We start from the raw sequence: 22965 nt of genomic DNA, 5'->3' as shown, positions 1-22965 counted from the left end.
GTATGGTTTCATGCCGAGGAAGAGATGCACTACAGACGCATTATTTGCTTTGAGAATGTTGATAGAGAAATATAAAAAAGGTCAGAAGGAGTTGCATTGTGTGTTCGTGGATTACATTGTGCGTACGACAGAGTGCCGAGAGAAGAGTTGTGGTATTGTTTGAGGAAGTCAGGTGTGTCAGAGAAGTATGTGAGGGTGGTGCAGGACATGTATGAGGACAGTGTGACAGCAGTGAAGTGTGCAGTAGGAACGACAGACTGGTTCAAGGTGGAGGTTGGACTGCATCAAGGATCGGCTCTGAGCCCTTTCCTGTTTGCAGTGGTGATGGACAGGTTGACAGAGGAGGTCAGACAGGAGTCTCAATGGACTATGATGTTTGCAGATGATATTGTGATTTGTGGTGAGAGTAGGGAGCAGGTTGAGAAGAGCCTGGAGAGGTGGAGGTATGCGCAGGAAAAAAGAGGAATAAAAGTCAGTAGGAGTAAAACAGAGTACATGTGTGTGAATGAGAAGGAGGGCAGTAGTGTGGTGCGGTTGCAGGAAAAAAGAGGTGGAGAAGGTGGAGGAGTTTAAGTAAAAATGAGTTTATTAAAGGGACCGCACATGTAGGAGTCTTTAGAGACAATGCGAGAAAGAGGATAGATTAAGATGGTTTGGACATGAGGAGGGACATGGGGTATATCCGTAGGAGAATGCTGAGGATGGAGCCACCAGGAAGGAGGAAAAGAGGAAGGCCAAGGAGGAGGTTTATGGATGTGGTGAAAGAAGACATGCAGGTAGTTGATTTGAAAGAGGCAGATGTAGAGGACAGAGGTGTATTGAGACGGATGATCCGCTGTGGGAGCAGTTGAAAGAAGTCGTCGTCTTAATAAAGAGCGCATCTGTTGCGTTAAATGTCATCGATATATACAATTTGAGGTTTGTGTGGCTGAAATGATGGAAAATTTCCACTGAATGAACAACTGTCTATAATATAAAAATCCAATCCAGTCGCCAGGCTCTTGCAATGAAATAGCTTAAGATGTGGATCAAGTCAATAAAGATTTCAGGTCAAGGGCTTTTCCACTAGGTGGTTAGGACTGGCTAAGCTCTGTATATTACCCATAATCCTCCACGTTTTTGCCATTTCCCATGCCACATAAACTGTGCAGTACTCAATTACCCGTGCTACATCAGCTTCTCTACTTACCCATGTAATTCAGCTCCCTTCCATGTCCTTCCTTTTCTTGCTTATTCATAAATGGCTGGGATTGCTATAGTCAAAATTATTGTTTTGTTTCTTTTGGGAAATAGAACCCATTAAGTTTATTAGAAAATCGCACAAGCAAGTTTGCAGAAGCAGGTGAAACTTTCTGGGGAAGTAAATTTTGCCCATAGGTTTTCATAGTTAGCTGATGAAGACAGTCAGACGCAAATCGCACCAGTGCAAAAATGAAACGTAAGCAATTAGACAAGAAACCTGGCTGACAAGTATCACAACCTCGTCTTAGATTCGACAGGTTAGACAGCATTCAGCCGTCCGATTAACTAGGGTTTCTGTGTAGTGACGTTGGAGCTTTCCCATGATTGCCATCACAAATGGAACAGCTTATTTCTATGTAGCCTATTTTTGAAAGAGGGAGATAAAATGTGAGTGTCAAAAATGTATGTAAACACTTAACATGTAGAAACTTATAAACTAACACTTATAAACTAACACTAAAAACCAAGAAAAATCTTCAAAGAGCAAATGCTAAAAGGTTTCCTATTCATTCTGTTTACACCCTACATCGGATAGAACATAATGGCGCTGAAGATAAATAAGTGTTTGGCACACTTGGCTGTGTTTGGGTGTGTGGGCAGCCATGAAGTGAAGGTTCTGCCATTTGTACTCACAGTAAACAATGAAAGCATTTACACACTTGTGCTTGGGTGCCCATACTCCCATTAAAACAAACTTGCTATGTCTTGTCTTTTTTGTTTCACTCTAAAGCAAAGCAGCATGTTAAGATCAAATGAAAGGTGACTGGTTTCAGTTCAAACTTGTGGCGTGTTCAGCTGAGAAGTGCTCTATTTGAGGGTCTCTCATATATAATCTCTGACAGTGCACATAAAAGAAAAACCCACATTAGAAACTCGATCGTGCAAATAGTCAATCGACAGCTTTTAATGTAGCACAGACTAGCAATAAATATCTCACTTGAAAGGTTCATACCCTGAGGCAAAACTCTGATTTTATGTTTCTTTAAGCACTTCGAACTTGATTTGGAAGCATTTTTATGATATTATTAAAAGACCAATCTATGAACAAGTCTGAACCTCCTTGAGACAACCAGGATTTGTGTTTATATATCCTGGTACTTTGCAAAATTCTACTGTACACAGAAGCATTTAAACAAGCAACAAAAGCATCCCCAAAGAGTCACTAACCCACCTTTATTATATTATATTTTAGTATCTATCAGGTGCTTTTCCATGAATAAAACCCCCGTTTTCCACCAAGCTAGATGATGATGTGCGTGAACAGAAAACTGGCTTTTGGTTTCATCTTCACCACAACTGCAGGTGAAATCCAGGTGCGGCCTTTTGTAAGATTCACTCTGAGACTTTGATTCTTGGAACAAACAGCGTGTTGCAAAAGTGGAATTTGCTTTGAAACTCGACAACCACAAGAATTGACGAAAGCGTCATTCTAAAACTGTGATCTTTTGTCTCTTTCCAATCCTCCACACTGTGTGGGCTCACGGGCTCAATGTAAATTTAAAGCTTTTTCTTGTGGTCTAGGCGTGATTATTGTTTTTTTTCTTTTCCCAATTTTCTTTTTCACTTTATATATTTTTATACCCATTACCAAATTCAATTCAAGTACAATGTGTTGTGTATGGTTAATCAAAAGTAATCAGACAGTTAGCTGATAAAAATCTCCATGCTCATTTGACCCTAACCCTAATCCTAGATAGATTAGATAGATAGACCTCACATTATCCCACAAGAATGGGAAATGGGCATGGGAAAAGGCAACATGAGCAAACTGGGAGCAAATGCAATCTAAAATTTTCATAACAATTCATTTGCATTCAGGTAAAATATTCCATAATTCTGCCATACATTATGGAGAGAAGATAGTTTATCAAACTGCAAATATTGAGCTCAACGTTTATTTAAAACTATGATTTTAATTATAGGTGTGAATAATTCTGGAAGACATGTTTACAGGAAAGTTGATATTCACCCAAAATATTGGCAGCTCCTTGTGCTGAAGACTCCGAAGCCAATTTCTACAGAACTAGAAAACTTTTTCTAATGTTTGTTCATGCAGCTGGCTTCATTTCCTTCTGGACTGAATTCAAAGTTTGGATTCCCACAATTACTGTTACCTCATATTTAGATATATGTTAAAGACGATGAATCTTGTCATGGCATTTTGTGGTATCCTCTGCCTCGGAATGGAAACAAAAAAAAAAGTTTGTAATCAATAATTTTATTTCACAAACCCACACCCAGACATATGCATGAATCTATCCATAAGATTTTATTCAGGAACTATAGCCTTTTCAAAGTTTATTTTTGGCTAATTAAAATTTGATTATTTGTATATACTGTGTTGAAGGCTTCTCTTGATTGCTGCCTTTGACACAAATACACCTACCTCCTGAAGGTTGTTTTTTATCCAGACAACTGTCCTCTCTCATCCTTTACAGTTGTTTACCATGCTCCTGAGAGCTTTTTGGTGTTCATGAGCTCCCACAGTACATTCATTTATTTGAAGAATGTCCCAAAGACTTAATATGGCCACACCTGATGTTTTTGCGATCTCCTTCATGGATTTGGTTTGATTTTGCATGTTAATGATGACTTGCTTCATGAACAGTGAGAGCTCCTTGGATTTCAAGTTAATCAATAACAGCAACAGACTGCATATGCCACACACGTGAAAACAACTCCAGACTATTTATCTGCTTGTAAGAAAAATAATGAGGGAATTGCACACAAATAAAATGTAAATTTCCCAATGGGATGAATAAAGTATCTATCTATCTATCCATCCATCCATCTATCTATCTATCATGGAGATTTTTATCCGCCAACTCTCTGAATACTTTTGATCCCTACAAATGGAGAGTCTATAAAATGTGCTCTAATTGCTACACTATTTCCCTGATCTGAATGTACATTACACAAGTTAGATTTTTAACCTTATACTCAGTGTTTTTTTTTATACAAGTAAAACTGTAACTCTATATACACCAGGTCTTAATCTCACGCTTCTGTACACCTGAACATTCATGCAATTATCCAATAGCCAATCATGTGGCACCACAGTTTATAAAATCAAGAAGACACAGGAAAGCTTCAGTTAAAGTTCACATCAAACATCGTGAAGGGATTTTTAGTAACCTTGACTGTGCCATGGTTGTTGGTTGCCAGATGGGCTGGTTTGAGTGTTTTAGAAACTGTTGCTCTTCAGGCATTTTCATGCATGACGGTCTCTAGAGTTTACACAGAATAGTGCCTCATTGATGAGAGAGGTCAGAGAAAAAATGGCCACACTCGAGCTCGAGCTGAAAAGAAAGGATAAAGTCTTTACAACCATGGTGGCCATAAATGTATCTCACATAGACAAACACTTTACAGGAGAACTCAGAATTAGGTTCAGTGAATGCTTTGCACGGTCGTGTGAAAGCCAGCAAATGAGAGACAATTTTTCTAGGACCAGGTACACCTGTACGGTGCAAACATTTGTTCCTGATGATTTTCTGTATAAGTCGCTATAATTATTCAGGAGTGTTCTGCTAAACCCCAGGATGAAGAAAAACACCTTCCACAGCCTCCTCAGTCACCAGGTTTCAACTGTTTTGAACCTTTATGGGTGATATATCCCATTAAATTACCTTAACATCTAAACAGGAATGTGTTTACTGACTATATTTATAGATTTTATAACTAATGTATGGTATTTGGATTTACTTAAAATTCAAGGTCATTTTTTTCTAGAGCACAAACTATAGACTTTTTATCACTGCAATGTTAAAGCAATCCAGTATAAACTAGTAAAGTCTTATCATCGTTGTTTGGACCTTTCACTGACATTATTATTTGTCGATGCATTAATGCTTTGTCTTCGACTGCATGCTATTCCGACAGCTCATTTAAGTTGCATTATTTGTGGAAATTCAGTTTTCCTTATACGGACAAACCCTGTCCCCACAAGGTCAACCCTTATTCCCGGCCTCATGGGGACAATTTGTAATGCAGTAATTGGGTTGTTGAACCCTTTCACACTATTAATCACATATTAGGTATTGCAGGAATGTCACAGGTTACAGTCACAATGCAAGTTTCCATAATTAAATCTGATTTGGTTTCTAAATCTTGTTGTTCGCTTGTTTTTATTACTTTAAATCACTTTTTACCTATATATTTTTCATGTGAAAAATATCCAGTACGAATTTGAAGCTAGGTTAGCTCAGGTTAACTTCCTGAGACGACTTGTGTGCAGAAGACAAATCATTAGAAGACAGAGGAACAGTTACAAGCATTGTTAAAACAGAAACTTTCAAAGGTGATATTAATCATGAGAAATGAAAAGTGATTAGAGTTGATTGTAATTGATGTCCTTTCAATTATTCCTTCTGAGCCAAAAATGCTTAGCAATTGTTTTTAAAAGGTGGTCACATCACAGTGATATGGGCATGTACTGGGTCGATTTGGTAGATTATAGTAGATTTCAATGAGGGCTGCATCTAACAATTATTTTGATGACCGATTATTCGGACAATCTTTTTTTCTTGTAGATTGATAGAATTTTTAAAGAAAATATTATTTGATAAATTATAGCATTTAAGTATGAAAAGGGAAGCAATTTGTGTAAATCAACATTTGTATTGTATTTTGAAGATGGCAAGTTGACAACCATGCTTAAAAAAATCTATATCAAATATAATACAACTTTGTTTACAAAAAATACACTGATATTTTGTTCCTTTTTGAAGATAAGTATTTAGAATCAATTTAATTTTGTATAATAATTCAATGATATATGCACAAATTAAATATACAAACATTGAAAACGAGCATTTGAACGTAGTAAAGCGGCAGTAAATCACGTTTGAAACAGATAAATTAACTGTTGTAGTAGGCAAATGCTATAAAAAGAGAATGAAAAGAAGAACAGTGACTAAAAATGTAATTGTTTACTGCTGCTGTTATTTGCTGCTTTAAGATTTAGTGTTTGTTCGCACCGTTTTATTGAATCCATCACTATGTCGCGACAGAAGGAATCCAGTGCGACTGTCCTGAAGTTTAAACAGTTTACACAATAGCACTTCATTAAACTACACCATTTTCACATGATGAGGATTCTACAGTTTTTGCTCACCGTGCTGATGTTTCATGACACCAGAGTCTTTCTTTTGTGCGCGTGCATCACTGTGGTACCTCCATTCAACACAAGCTTCCAGGTACAGTTTTCTTTGCGTTTCAGTTGCGGTTAATATAAAATGCTCTCATGCCTTAAAGGAATTGGGACCCACACTTTTTCCTGCTGCCGGTTGACCCTGTACTGTCCGCCATTTTCCCGGGCGGCTGTGTAATCTTACAGTCACGCAAACCCGTAACTTGAGCAGCCTAACTAATCGATAACGGCATGCGTTGACAACGAATTTCATTCGTTCGTTAGTTGTTGCGGCTCTAATTTCAATATCTGTAAAACTCTGAAATGTGAAAAAATGTGATCAAACATTATTGGTGCATAAATAAAATCCTCAAAAGGTTCAACTGTACCAGCATATTTGTGTAGCAGTTATAATAATTTTTTGTTATAACAAAAAGAAGTATCATTTGCTCAAAATCTATTACCAATGCAATTTTGGGGTTTAGGTCATCCCCATGTTTCTATACACACTGCCAGTTTGTTTAACATTGCCACACATGAAAAAGTTAAACATTAAACAGTTCTGACTTGGAGACCTGATGGACAGAGATGTTTTGGCTATGATGAGGCATCTAGTGAACAATGCATTAAATCCTCTTGATGTATATAAGATAGTTGAGCAAGTATGTAAAGAATGCCAGTTGCACTGTTGCAGCTTGTGTACATACTCGCTGGATGCGTCAACGAAAAGCTAATGCGAATATATATTCATTTGTTTTGTATTCACGTATATTACACATATGTTACGGACTTAACGTTTCATTCCTCGCATTAAAAAAGTAGAGTTAATGCAGCCGGTATTTACCTTTTTATTAGAAAAAATGTAAATACCGGCTGCATTAACTCTACAAGGTGCACAGAATGCACCTTGATGCCTGCCTTGATTTTTTTCGACCTCATGATGAATGGGTCATAAGCTGATAGTGTCTTCCTAGACGCTTTTTAGGAAGCCTGCGCAACCAGCAGCAAGTCTGGAAAAAAAGAATGTGCTGTAATTGTGCTCTTCCCATACCTGTACAAGTGCTTTCTACCCTGGGGTTTCTGCTACAGCTACATTTCTGCTATTCACTGCTCTTTTGTGTAAAAAAAGAATAAATTCAGACTCAAGAGTTGAGTAACTGGTTCAAAAGCAGTCAATGTTTGTTATCTAAATGACTTCATCACATGCAGGAAATGCATTCAACATTTGAATTTTATTTAATTAAAAGAGAAAATCACAGAGAATGATGTTATTTCACCTAAATCCATGTTTAGTAAATAATACACTACTGTGTTAAATTACAAAGAATGCTAAACTGTGCATAGTGTCTAGCACACTTGTATCCTATCATGCCTGTGTGTCTGTTTAACTAAGAGACAAAGTGACTACGTGTCCGTCAAGATCATATAAACTCACTCAAATTTCTCACAACGACTTAATGAACCAGAAATCAAACTGGGGATCTTCCAAGGGAAGAAACTATAATGGAAGTAAAATGTATGTTTACATTTACTGAAGCACCGGGGTTTTTTTTTTTTTTATCAACCCACACGTAGAGCCTAGCAGGGAAGGGGATGTTCTCTAGCCTTAACCATTATAATAAAAAGTAAGCTTTTTTTTTCCCCCACTCATTTTAATCCTGTTCCGTTTCCCAAAATACGAAACAAATGAATCATTCAAACCTCTAACCATGATAAAGCAGCTACTAATGAACAAATATTGTAAATGCGTCAGGAAGCACGGTGCAAACTCTCAATACACCGCCGTATTAATGAACACTGGTCCTGTGAGCTTCATGTGAGACCACCTGCTCCCATAAACGCGAAGAAGTAAAAAAAAACTCCAACGTTTTCGTCGGATCCCGCAGGATCAGTCAGGCTAACACGTTTGTTTGTTAATGCCCTCTCAGGGCTTTCTGTTGGTCTTAATGAAGTCTGGACTGGCACACAGCCCTCTACAGGTGGCCCTATTGAAGCTGTGATCAAAAACATAGGAACAAACTGTTTTTTGGGGTTTTTTTTTGTTTTCTTGTGAAATGTGTAATTTGATATTTATTTGCTCGGGAGATTGATCCATCCGGGGAAATACACCACAGACTTCTTAATGTGCATCCTAAGTAATACAGCTATTATTAATATTAATAATAATAATATTAATAATAATATAGTCTTCACCATTTTTGGATATGGCAACCAGCCCAAGTGTGGTGGGATAACGTATAAAAACGTGCATGTCTCCACCGTGTTTTAACTCTTGCACACGGAAAGCTATGAATTAACAACAAGCATAAACTTCACAGTTGGAAAGTACACATGCTGCTGTCAGTATAATAGGCGATTTATTTTACCCTGTGGTATCATGGAAATTTTTTTATTGTCTTTTCTTGTCATGCCTTACAGCACAGTCTCCCAACCCCCAGTACTCCACATTTTAATGCGTTCCCTGCCATCAACACACTAACACTAATTCAACTAATCAGCTAATTAACCGAGATCTTCACACCCACTTTCTGGATTGAAACGGGTATGTTAGAAGTAAGAAAACTCTAAAATGTGCAGGACATGCTGTACCAGAGCAGGGTTTTGGATCTGTTTACACACACACACACACACACACACACACCATTTTTTACGAGCCTGGATCACACACAACAGTAATTTTCTTTAACTACTACTCTATCATTAAGGGATCATCATCATATTATCTGACATTGAGATACACTTTATCGCACAGCTCCTTACAGAATTGGCCCTGACTGTTTAAATAATTTGCCAGTAATCTTTAAAGATTCCTGAACTCACACAGCGGGAATGCGTGCCTGCAAAGCACAGGGTTTTTTTTGTAAATCCAAATTAAATCTGAATGTGGATTCCGTAGAAACGGTTTACATGTTCCCTAAACACTGTAACTCAGATATTCATTTAGATGTGCATTACTAACATTCCTGAATACACCATTTTCACATTATAGGGTGCGTGTGCAAGGCATTTTTTACTCCAGTTAAGAAAAAAACAGTTTCCAGCATTTACATTACCTTTTTTTTTCAAATTTACCCGATCGTATCACCTTTTGAGCTGATCGGCGTTTTATTCGGATTGATTGCAGTGTTTACCTGGAACGCTTTTTAATCCGATTACGCAAGTAATCCAATCATTAATGGACTTATTGGTTGCACGTAAACAAGCTGACTTTCAACGCAACATCTGAAGGCTGAACTGTTTTATTGTTACAGTAACAGAGATACCTAAAAAATAAAAATGGATGGATGAACAGGGTATTCAAATGTCAATAGGAGTCTAAATGTTTTTCAAGTCAAGTCAAGAAGCTTTTATTGTCATTTCAACTATATATAGCTGACGCAGTACACAGTGAGATGAAACAACGTTTCACCAGAACCCCGATGCTACATTAAACAACAATCACAGACACAGAAAACACAGGGCCAAGGACTAGTAAGTGCCCTCGCCACATAAAGTGCATGTGTGCAACCTGGTGCAAACAGTGCAAAGATAACACAAGACAGCTCAAGACAACACAGGACAGTGCAAAGACAATACAAGACAGTGCAAAGACAATACAAGACAGTGCAAAGACAACACAAGATAGTGCAAAGACAATACAGGACAGTGCAGGACAACACAAGACAGTTCAAGACAACACAAGACAGTTCAAAGACAACACAGGACAGTTCAAGACAACACAAGACAGTTTGAAGACAACACAAGACAGTGCAAAGACAACACAAGACAAGACAGTGCAAAGACAACACAAGACAGTGCAAAGACAACACAAGACAGTGCAAAGACAACACAAGACAGTGCAAAGACAACACAAGATAGTGCAAAGACAATACAGGACAGTGCAGGACAACACAAGACAGTTCAAGGCAACACAAGACAGTTCAAATACAACACAAGACAGTGCAAAGACAACACAAGACAGTGCAAAGACAACACAAGACAGTGCAGGACAAAACACAAAATAGCTCCGCCAGTAAACCTGTTATGACAAACAAAGTAAACAAAATTGAACAGTAGCCAAAATGTAAACAAAATGTTGTGCAAAAGAGCAAATATAGCAGCAGTTCAGGAAAGATGTGCAAAAACGACATGTAAACAGTTTATAGTACTAAAGTCATGGGTGTGCGAAGTGAGTACGAGTGTGTGTTGAGTCCGGGTTGCACAGATCAGTCAGTCACACAGTTGTGTGTGTGTGTGTGTGTGTGTGTGTGTGTGTGTTCAGTTGAGTTCCCATGAATGAAGAAGATAAAAAGGTACAGATGAATGTGAAAGGAGACCTCTAACATTGAAAAAGAAAAAGCCGTGCAATTACTAGAACTGGAGATGGAAAGCTGATTCAGTGTGAACAGGCTGATGTGGCAGGATTTCAGCTTTTGTCAAGGTTACTGAACTTTAAAGTCAGACATGGAAGGTGAACTTCTAGCTGAAGTTCGAGGGGTTTCCACATTCAAACACAATCAACAGCAGCAGCAGCAACAAAAACATCAACAACAACAGATCAAAGTCAAGTGTTTTCTTATTTTAGTCTGTTATTATTCATTATATGACTGTGTTCCGGGGGGAAAAATTTCCCATCAATACTTCGATCTAACAATGCAGTCATACAGCCGGACTCAAAGCAATGATTAATAGCTGATTTATTTTCACTGCATTTGCACAAAGATTCATAATCAAGAATATTAAACGCAAAACAGCCCATTAACACAACATGCAGCGGTGGACCCCAGACTCTGAGAGCCACACAAATGCAAAGTACAACTCAAGGTATTCACAAAATACAACAAAATAAAAAACTCATTACAGTCAGCATGCGACAGGAGGAAAAGTTGGAAATGCCAAGTCCATACCTGAACCTAACAGTGTAGGTGGCTGCTTAATTCCTTCACGAGCGCATGGATTAGTGACGTATTAATTCGGTCTTTCGGTTTTTCTTCTCTATGTTGTCTCTCTCTGTCTCCGTCTCTGTCTCTGCTGTCCCTCCTCGAGCTGTATTTTCCTCGCGCATTGCCAGACGGATATACAAATCAAACGACCATATGTGCCGATACCTGATCACAACTAACGAACACTTTCCTCTGGTTTTATTTATTTATTTATTTATTTCCATCATTGATGTTTTCTTTTACGTAACAGCCCCATCCGTTCCCTCGGTGTTGACGCATCACACGCTCGGACAATATGGAGTTTCTTAAAGGGACATGGCAGCTATATAGCGAGATGCATCGACATAAAGTCCCTCACAGAAACATCTATAGTAGATTTGTTTATTGGCTCTTACAACATAGACATCCATTTTTAACTGACTACATCATTCAACACTTTCATTTCAAGATAATTTGGTCATCATGTGGCTGATGTCTGGTACATTTGCATTTACATTTAGATGAATGGTTGTTGACAGACCCCTTTATCCAAAGTGACTTAGAATTACAGTACAGTAAAACCCTGTTGTACGAGCGACTAATAGTACGAGCAAACGAAGATACGAGCGACCTTACGGTCAAATTTTGCGAGCAAATTTCGAATGCACGAGCAAACCCACGCTGCCGGTTCCCCGCTTTCGGCCGAGGGTAGCATCGGTCGCTTAGTTCATCTCGTTTCGCTCGGTCGCTCTCGTTGTTCAGTGCAGCAAAAACGTAACTTTTTTAGCGGTTTATTTTTATTACACTAGAAATCTTGAAAAATGTCTCCCAAGAAAATCAGTGATGGTGCTGGGAAAACCAAAGTAAATACAATTACCATTGAAACCAAGAAGGAAATAGTCAAATAGTACGAGCATGGTGTGCGTACTCACACTCGCAATCAACCACTACCACATGGATAACTGTTAAATTTGCGGTGTATTTGTTTGTCAAAATAGGCTACAAATACTTGTGCAGAAATAAGCGATCGAATGAGGTTTCGGAACGGATTAAATCGCCTTTACATGAATTCTAATGGGGAAAACTAGTTCGAACATTCGAGCAAATTAAGCTCATCCACTGTTGTTTTACTGTATCTTATTCATACAGCTGAGCAGTTGAGGGGTAAGAGCCTTGCTCAAGGACCCAGATGTGGCAGCTTAGTGGTGGTTTGATTGGAACTCACAACCTTCTGATCAGAAGTCCAACGTCCTAAGACATGACCACTTACAACAGAGACATTTATTTCAACTGACTTCTTTTTTACTTTTATTTTAACCAAATTTGGTCCTCTTGTGGCAGTTATCTGGGTTATTTGACCATGGTTGAGCAGAACTGGGCCAAATATCTCAAACATTCAAAATGGCCTCGATAAGAAGTTGTAGATAGAGCACACCATAGAGAGAGAGAGAGTTTGGATTCAACCAAATGTAGAGTGAAGGACAATGTGGGAATAACAAGGAAATTAAACATTTTGGAAATTCTGTTGGACAAATAAAACTCCTCTTGTCAATATTTAACTAACCATCAGTGAAAGAAAATGTTGTTACAGGCAATATTTTGCATCTTATCTTTATTGAATGGAGGAATAGACATGGTTTACAAGACAATGTGTGGAATACCGTTACCTTAAGGCTGACTGGTCATAGTTCTGCCATATGCTGATCAGTTTGTGTCAGAGTGAAAAATATATATAAAATCTATTTTTTTAAGCAGAAATTGGTTGAAACTAAAAGACTTATGGTGAGTCAGGAAAACAAGGTGTGGAAATGTCCAGGTTCCAGGTTATTTGTACATGATATGAACAGAGCATAAGGACAGCTGAGGTCATTTGCATGGCACTGTAGCCAGCTTAACTGATAAAGCATAGTGTGGGCTCAGATTCCAGCTACAACCCTTGTGGTGGTTCAAGCTATGTCCAAATAAATTCACACAAGTGAAAAAAATTTAACTGTTTTCACTGTAATGTTTTAGCTTTCCAGCATATTCTTTGACCAAAAAAGGATTATTGTGGGGATGGGGTGCTCTCAAGTGACAATTTTCTCATTGTAGTATAGACTGAGAGAATGGAGGTATTCAAATGCTATGATGTATTTTTTTGTCACGTGACCCTTTCAATTCAAAACAAACACGTTTTAACTCCAGCTTAACAGGGTTGTTTGGATTCATGCACTTGCAAGTAAACATATCTATGAGACGAAGAGTAAATAAATGCCTGATGAAGAGGAGGCTAAAAGTTTTTAAACATGTTGTAAAGGGACGCATCAGCATGGACTAGCAAGCCCTGGAAAACCTTTCAAAATGCATGTATAGACAAAGTGTTTTTAAAAACTACTTTTCAGGTCTATCCAGCTGAATGTGGACATAGACTAAGTGTTAAGGTTCCCACTGCTAAATCCTCAAAGTTTAGGCAAGAAAAATATTAGACAAGTGAAACTGCAACTGAAATATAGTGTAAACAATAGCAGTGGCACCTCAAATTGAAGGACTACAAAAATGAGTACGTTTTCATTCAAATTGCTTCTGATGTTGGCTATTAAACTAAACAAACAAATGCCCTTAATTAATGGATCATCAGCAAGTGTGACCACCTCTATAAAAGCTGAAGTTTTAACAGTTTGCTGGTCTCGAGCATTCAGGTGCGTGTTAATTCAATACCAAGGAGAAAAGAGATCAGCAATGATCTTAGAGACACATCTGTTGCTGCTTATCAGTTTGAGAAGGGTTATAAATGCATTTCCAAACAATTTAAAGCTCATAATTCAACAGTGAGAATCATTATTCAGTGGAAATCACTTCACAGATATGTACATCCCAGCAAATTGCTCCCAATGTTCAGAGAAATTGCAAAAAACCCAAAAGTTACCTCTCATACTCTATAGACCTTAGTTAGCATGTTAAATGTGAATTTATGACAATACAATTAGAAAAGGACTCAACAAGTATGGTTTGATTAAAAGGGTTACCAGGAGGAAATTTGATTTGAAACCTCTTCTGTCCAAAAAGAGCATATCTTAGGTTTGAAAGCTGCATCTGAACACACCACAAGACTTCTGGAACAATTTTCTTTGGACAGAGACTAAAGTGAACATGATTGGCTATAATGGAAAAAGCATATTAGTATAATCAACTCATATCTCCTGAGAAGCACGGATGGTTTAGGGCGGATGATTTGTGTTTGTTTTGCAGCCACATTACCTGGACAACAAGCAGTCATAGAGTTGACCATGAAATTTTCTGTTTACCAAAGTATTCTGGAAACAGCGTAATGTCATCCTTAGCCGAAGCTTGGCTAAAATTGAATCATGCAACAGGACAATGATCACAAGTACATCATCAAAAGCACAACAGAATGGATGAAAAAGTAAAGAATCGAGATGCTGCAATGGCCCAGTCAAAGTCCAGACCTCAACCCAACTAAAATGCTGTGGCAGGACATTAAGAGAGCTGTGCAACAAGTGCCCACAAGACCTCAATGAAAAAAACCACTAAAGAAGAGTGAGCCAAAATTACTCCACAATAATGTGAGAATGAATGTCTTACAGGTTGTGATTATTTCAAGTTATTGCTGCTAAAGGTGGTTCTATGAGCTCTTGAATCATAAGGTATACTTATTTTTTTTTAAATATGACCTTGGCTTGATTTTTGTCAAATAAATATTGAAACAGTGTTATATGTCATATGTATTATGTCTTGATATGTAAAACAATAGAATTCAAAGAGGGTGTACTTTATTTTTTCACATGACTGTATTCCCTTCAACCCATCTGTACTAACAAAAGCAAGAGCACCACATCTGCTTTCTGACCCATTGAAGAAAGCTGTACTTTATATCATTATTGTAATAACAGCTGTACAGTACAATGGATTTCAGTGTCTGTTCATTGCAACTAAAAGCCAGATAGCAAACTTGTTTACAGAATTGTAAAAGTTATTACTATACAGTATGTCATCCAGTGTTCCAAGCATCACAGCAGTCCATACTGTTTAGTGTACTGTTAAAATTTCCATTAATTATGTCCACATCAATAAAACATACACTTACACACTTTCAGTAATCCATACAGCCTATACTGTGCACTAAGCAAACACATTCATGCCAATTCACAGCTTACCCAGTACACCAATTGAAGGGTTTCTGGAGATGGAAATAAACTGGAGAACCTGGGGGAAACTTCTGGACCCCCATGAACTTGGAGAACTTGGAGCTGTGAGGTAAAGACACCACACTGGCTGTCATTAAACTCAATAAATGCAAGAAAGAAAACATTAGGGATTAAATGATGAAGTAGGATAAAGATTCATCCATGACACCATAGTATTGTGGTGTGGTTTCAAATAAACCATAATGATCTTTATTCCTGTATTCCTCGTGCTTAACGTGTAATGCAGTACTACAATGGTTTGCATTTGAAAATAATTCCTCTAAATTTTATTGTATTAGCTATAAGTTGGTGGAAGAAAACTAGCTTCCTTCTGTTCTTCTTACTTTTGCACTTGAAGGATACAGACAGGAAAGAATACATTTTTAAAACAGATTTTCTTGATAAAGGGGCCCACAGCAGTCAAAAAGATTAATTATAACATGAAGAAACAATGCTTATAAAGTGCATTTCTTTACATGGACCAAAACACATACTGGAATATGACTTTCATTCCCTTCTCTGATTACAGCCTCACCCTCAAGTATAGCTTAGAAGCTGATGAAAGTGAACTGCAATGCAATGGGGAATTACCTTCACTATTGCATCTTGGGAAAAAAAGCAGCTTATACCCTGGAAATTCCATAACTTGGATTATTTTGGTGGAATTGGGGTTTTGAATAAAGATTTGCTAAGACAAAGAACTTGCTGAAACGGCATTTATATCAGCTAGGTATTGGCCATGTAATCTGATTGATGAACTGTGCCATTGCTCTGACAATAAAGAAGTAATTTTACAATTTAGCAGTTCATCTGTAGATATTTGGAATGCTTATATAGGGGCAATGATTTAGTAATGATAGTAACCATTTTATACTGGGCATACTGGATCCAGAGTATTTCTCTTTCCTGGAAAATGACTCTAAATGGGCCTTCTCCAATTACAAACACACCTCCAAGTACAACTCTGTGCATTTCAATCTCCGCACTGATGCAATAGACCAGTTGAAGTGAAATACAATGCAATAGAAAATTGCATTCACTGTTAAGAATGTTCTCCATAAAATGTTCACCTTTCACGTCTCTATCTGGTAATAGAATGTGAAATAGGAATTACAGCAATATTACTTCACAAACCTGTCTAGACTTAGAAATTTCTGAACACAAGTATGGTAATCCTTCCATACCCCATACTAAAAAAAAAAAACAGACCTAATGATAACGTAACGACTCAAAAATATAAACCTGAAATATAACATTGACAGAAGGATTCAGACGTAAATGTTTCTGTGCATGGCCCATATGTCGTTGGATTATCTTTGAGATGTTTCTACACTTTAATTGGAGTCTACCTCAGATTAAATTGACTGGACATGATTTAGATATGCACACATCTGACTGTTTACGGTCTAACAGCTGAAAATGCATATCTGAGCAAAGAACAAGCCATTAAGTCAAAGGAACTTCTGGGAGAGCTTCGAGAGCTCTTTAAATAAATACATTGAGAAAAAACTGAAAAAACTCTTCCTTGAGCTGGTTGTCTGGCCAAACTAAGCAATTAGGGGACAAGGGCCTTGGTGAGAGAGGTGACTAAGAAACTGCTGGTCATTCTGGTTGAGCTTCAGAGATCATTTGTAGAGACTGAAGACACTTGCAGAATTTCTACAATCGCTACAAAATGTTTAACAAATTTCTTGTGATAACCATGTAGACTGCATTAATAATTAGTACAAGCAACTCGTCATCCCTTAAGAAATTATTTATTTTTAATTGCTTTCCGTCACTTGTTCTCTGTTGTAACTTCTTCCCAGGAGTAATAATCAGAAATAAAACACTCACATCAATTATGCTGAGAGGAAATACAGAAATACACACTTGTTAAATACAGCAAAATTGCTCATAACGCAATCGGGGAAATAATACTACGTTTTCAGAAGTCTGGAACTGTTCGAAATGTGTTAGGAAGAGGCCCCAGGAGCATACTGCCCTCACACATACTGCCCTGAGGAGGATGCTGAATGAGACTATGAAGAACACAAAGATCACTATTTCAAAGCATTTGTTAGCTCTAGAGGATTTATAGCCACCTCCTTAACAACTAGTTGTCTAGAAGGGCTGCATGAAAGAGCTCAGTCCTAAAAGCAACACGCAATATACAGCACCAGAACTTCAACCATAATTAAAGCTGAAGCAGGAGTAAAAAAGGAGATAACATAAATAAAAGAACATAACTATAAAAAAGAATAAATAAATAAATAAATAAATAAATAAATAAATAAATAAATAAATAAAATTATAGATATTATATATAGTGGCGGATTTAGGAGAATTGATCATTGTTTTGTTTTTGACCACTTATTTGCACAGTCGTATCAGTTATTATGTCATGCCAAGGTAAATAAAGCTGGTCGGGACTGTGTGCACCTATCGCCCAGAAAAGTTCCCTCATACACTCAGAAAGGAGGGGCAGGGTATCAATAAGGCGTGCTGAACCCCAGGGATTAGCAGGGTTCAAGCAACTGAGGTACTGAAGGTCATAAGGAAAAAGAAATTAGGAACATTCCCACTGAGTTTCGTTGTAGTACGCCTCTGATAACCTTGTCCAACAAGTGCTCACATGTCATTGGCAGATGACAGCCATGTTTCTTCAGATACGCAAATATGACACTTGACACTGTGTGCCAAGTATCAAGTCGATCGGATGAACGGTGGTGTCGTTATAGCCGTTTCTTTTTTTGTTTTTCTTTCTTAGCACTACCAAATGGCAAAGCTATGAACATTTCTGTTTGACCAAATATTGAGCCCATAGACAAGTTTTGTTTAAATGCCTCATTCCGTTCATGAGTTATTGCCATTTTTGTCAAAGTAGCCACGCCTGAGAAACAAGTGTAGCTTTTTTGATAATTATTGATAGCCACTGTCCAGCGAACATTTGTGCACTGGATTGGTTCCAATCAGATGAAAAACCTAGGACTAGTTTGTAAAAGTAACGTTTTTTAATTAATGAAGGATTTGATTGAGAGCAGTGATCCTTGAGGCAAAGTTGCTCAACATAAGTAGACCATATGAAAATTGAGTGTCTGCTTGAAATATTGTGCAATATACGACAATTTATAGACTTGAAAAACATGATATTTGCTCAAAGTTCTTACAGACATTCAGGGCCATGGGTCAAATATGTCCACTGGGTTACGTTTTGATTGGCCTCCAGTAACCTTGTCAAAAAGGTGCTCAAAAGTCATTGGCAAATAGCGACCATGTTTTTTAAGGAACGCAAATATCCTCATAAACCCTTCTGGCACATTTGGACAGAGACACAACATGCCAAGTTTCAGGTCAATCTGATGAACAGTTGCGCAGTTATAGCCATTATTCATTTTTTCCTTGTGTAGCGCCACCAAGTGGCAAAGCTACGCCACATTTTATTCTAAAACCAAAGATAGAGCACATAGATATTTCAAGTTCCGTGAAGATTTCTCATTCCCTTCATGAGTTAAAGCCATTTTTGTCAAAGTAGCCACACCTACTTCGAAGTCTTTGGCGAGCCTTTGCAACTAAACATTGCTACACTGGTTTCGTTCCGATGGCACGAAAAACCTAGGGCTAGTTTGCAAAAGTATGTTTTTAACATAACTCAATTTAATAGAAAAAGCAAATATGTCAATAGGCATTTTCTTTGTTTTGACCCAAGGATTCTAAGCATCGAAATGTTTTGAGTCTACGATAAACCTTGTATGAGCTATGGCCAAAAATTAGTGAAATTAAGTTTTTTAGACTGTAGCGCCCCCCTTTGGCCAACTGGGTTGATACTTTGTTAACCTAAATTAAGTGCTTCCATCTGGCTAAGTTTAAACTTTTTAGGCCTTACGGTTTAGTCTGCATGATCAGTTTTAGGGCGTAATAATAATAATAATAATAATAATAATAATAATAATAATAATAAGCATTTCATGCTTGAACCCCTAATTATGGATGACAAAAAAAGGGTCTAAAACCTCAGGATTCCAATTCAGAAAAAAAGAGGAAAGTTGTAGTTCCCATGTTTCCATGGGAAATGTGCAAAAGATAAAGGAGTATATGAAGCTCTATTACTCATCTCGTTATGAGAATAGTATAAGCTAATGCATTTAATGAAATTGGCTAATAATTGTACATCACTTAGGTTATACTGTGTTGCCTGCTATGCTTTTAATGCATACAACAACAAAATATTTTTTAACTTGCATAACATTATGATTTATAGTATGTATTTTATCATCATGTGTGTAGCAACAAAACAATTACAACCTAAATAGTCTAGTTGAATTGTAATTAAAATAGCACTTTTGCTAATTTCTGTGATTGCACTAAATAGGCCCTGAACTGAGTTCAATATTGGGAATCTCCAGTACAGCTTAAATGGCTATTTTAAAAGTCATATATTATAAGGATATAGATGTTGTATGTATCTTATGGCTAGAATTAGCCAAGGAATTTGATGGTTCTTGGTTCTGAGAGTTTGATAAACTGACATGTGAATTTAATTGTGCAATAACTGCATTTAGGGTGGTATTTATACATGAAATGGAGCTCTCAGAAATGTATTCAGATTTGTGGACTGCTCTGAGAATATGTCTTACTCATCCAGTGACGGTAGCTGAAGCAGAGAGGAGCTTTTCAAAGCTGAAACACATCAACGCAGGAGATGTTGTGTCATGGCGTAGTTCAGGTGTTTTAAGCTAGAACCGCCATCGCCGCTTGGTGTTATCTACTTATTACCAATATCTTGATAATTTATTAGATATCAATCCATCTTTATTCAAGACAATCATTTATAAATGTTAAACCTACCTACAAATCATTAGAGAATAGAAATGAATACAGTACAAATGCTAGCAAATATATACAAGTAAACAAGGAAGCAAACCACAACCTAACCTGACATGAATACAAGAGCAACAAACAGTATGAATAACAAACAGTGAAGTGTATGAAGAGATTTTAAAACATGTGCTAATCAAGGGTGACAAGTAACATGTGACTTGCAGGGACTGTTTTTTATTTTGCTAACATTAATTTTAAGTTCTTCACAGCTACATTCTTGTTGGTTCAGTGTTTGTTTCCAAGCCAACATAAATATAGACATTATATTATTGAAAACATATGCATTTAACAACCAGTTCTTTTTTATTTGTAGGTCTCTTTATGTGTTTATGAAGTTGTCAGGAAGAACTACTGCTCCTCCAACTTGAGTAGAGTCAGTTAAAGTGGTTAGGCATTTTACAAGGATGCCATCTGCTCTGTTGTGCCACTGCACAGAGACCTCAGAGCAGACCTAGAATCCTCAGGTCAGAGTCAACAGTATGTCTCAGTTGGTTTGCAAACAAGGCAGAATCTGTGGCTGGGGAGAGAGAAGCTTAACCTTCTCAGACTACTGCTGTTGCAACCCCACCAGGAAAAGTGAAAAAGAAGTCTTTATATTTTTTTTACACATACTTTTTTTTTTCTTTGCATAACCCAGCTTGTTACGGTCAAAGCACAGAGTCAGTCATGATATTGCACTTCTTGAGCAGAGTTAAATGTCTTGCTGAAAGGCCCAGCACTTGCAGTTTGGCAACGCTGGGGCTTAAACCCCTGCCCATCTGAACACGAATCCACACAAATCTTCCACACATTAATGAAAGATTATTAATTTCTGTTGTGTATTGCATTTTATGTAGTCTTATTTACAGCTCGGTGTTACATCATGGTCCTGAAGATATGATATTTAGTTCCAATGTATACAGTATATAAAGAGGAATGGCAATAGAATCCATTTGACTTGAATGAATGTGTTAGGGTAAATCTGAATGAAACTGCTATTGACCCATAAATAGAAGGAGAAGAAAAAAGTGGAATATATATATAACAGCTGTACAAACACAATTTAAAACATTATATTTTTACAATCACTAGCTGTGAATGTTTTCATGTCTATTAATAATGGGTAATACATTTGTACTAGAGGTGTAATGGTACACAAAATTCACGGTCGGTACGTGTTTCGGTTTTTAATTCACGGTCAGGTTCAATCTCGGTACGGTTAGGGGGAAGAAATGCAAAACATAAAATTGCTTGTCGTTTCTTTTCATCTCAGTTTACTATTATTAACATTTGTGAACATCAACAGTTTCAATTTAGAAAACAATTTTTAATTAAAATATCTGTCAAATTAATGCAATACACTTTTTATTATACTGATTAAATTGAGTAATCAAATAAATTGCCACAAATCAAATTGTTTAAATATAATCAAATAAAGAAAAACATTTAATTGAATAGCTTCCATTTGTTAAAACCCTTTGGGTAAGACAGATGTGTGTGTGTGTGTTTTACATTTAATATTCAATTCTTTAACTGTTCTACTTATTTCAGCATATTTTAGCAAATGTCTTCATTCCTTCCATCCTTCATTCAATCACTCCTTCAATATGCAGAATTGTCAAGATTTTCTCCTTTTAACAGAAATTCTTGAAGCTGGACATAAAACGCTAACGAATTCATAGCACTAGCATTATCCGATAGCCACTTTCTGGTTAGTGGCTAATGCTAGCGCTATTGATTCTTTAGCATTTCCATGCATGCGCAAAACAAATCTTCCGTCTGGAATGAGTAGCTACAGTGACACTGTGCTAACTCTTGTTTCTTTTTTTCTTTTCTTTTTACCTCTGGCATTGTTGTGTATGTTTTCAAGTTTAATAATAATGCTAATATATATTATATATACAGTGGAACCCGGTTATGTCGATGTCCTAGGGGGTCGCCAAAAAGCATTGAGATAACCGATGATCGAGATAAACGAAAATCAATATGGCGGCAATATATTAACGTGCTTGAAATTTCTTTATGTACATGATGTGCGTTAATAAATGAGAATGTGCATGCACGTGTTTTTGAAGGTTTTTACACAACAGCGTTGCCGCGATTTGTTTGATGAAGTCATGCTATAAAAATACATACAGTACATGTTTATCTGTCAGGAATCCACCTGCCACGCCCCCTTCGGCCCCTTCAGCGTGTCAGGTGTTTTCTCGGCCGCTTTCTCTGAAGCTCCCGGCTTCAATCGCGCACATATGGTGCTCGTTTATCATCACCAGCTCCTATTTAAACTTCCACACTCTCACTGTCCGTTATTGTTGGTATATGTTGGTTCACGGCGGTCGTTGTTATCGCTCATGTGTATCCCGGTACGTGCCTTCCCACCGGCACTCTCTCAACGGCTGCTCTTTTCTTCCCAAAGCGCATCGTGGATTCCCCCCGATCCTGCCGGTGTTCATTCTATGCTTTTGCTGCTCATCCCACGTTCTCCCGTGTGCTGTTCAGCGCCGCGCTTCTACTTTCGCCTCCCGATCATCGCATAACAATTAACAACAAAAGGCATATGTGCACTAACTAACAGCAGAGATTCACCAGTATACAATACAACACCTGTAGCATCTGTAAGGCTTGAAAGAAAATACACTACAAAAAAAAACAACACACTGCATACCTG

General features: G+C 37.4%; 1 protein-coding gene across 1 annotated transcript in view; it reads right to left on the bottom strand.

Moving 5' to 3' along the window:
• Positions 1 to 11571, bottom strand: part of bahd1 (bromo adjacent homology domain containing 1) — a 57936-nt gene extending 46365 nt beyond the window's left edge. Inside the window, exon 1 of the mRNA XM_046855925.1 lies at positions 11260 to 11571. The gene's annotated coding sequence lies outside the window, so the exon portion shown is untranslated. The remainder of the gene's footprint in view (positions 1 to 11259) is intronic.
• Between the last annotated feature and the right edge of the window lie 11394 nt (positions 11572 to 22965).

Source organism: Silurus meridionalis, chromosome 8 (genome assembly GCF_014805685.1).
Source record: "Silurus meridionalis isolate SWU-2019-XX chromosome 8, ASM1480568v1, whole genome shotgun sequence".
Lineage (NCBI taxonomy): Eukaryota > Metazoa > Chordata > Actinopteri > Siluriformes > Siluridae > Silurus > Silurus meridionalis.
The sequence above is the reverse complement of the archived record's forward strand: the minus strand, read 5'-3'. Positions and strand labels throughout refer to the sequence as shown.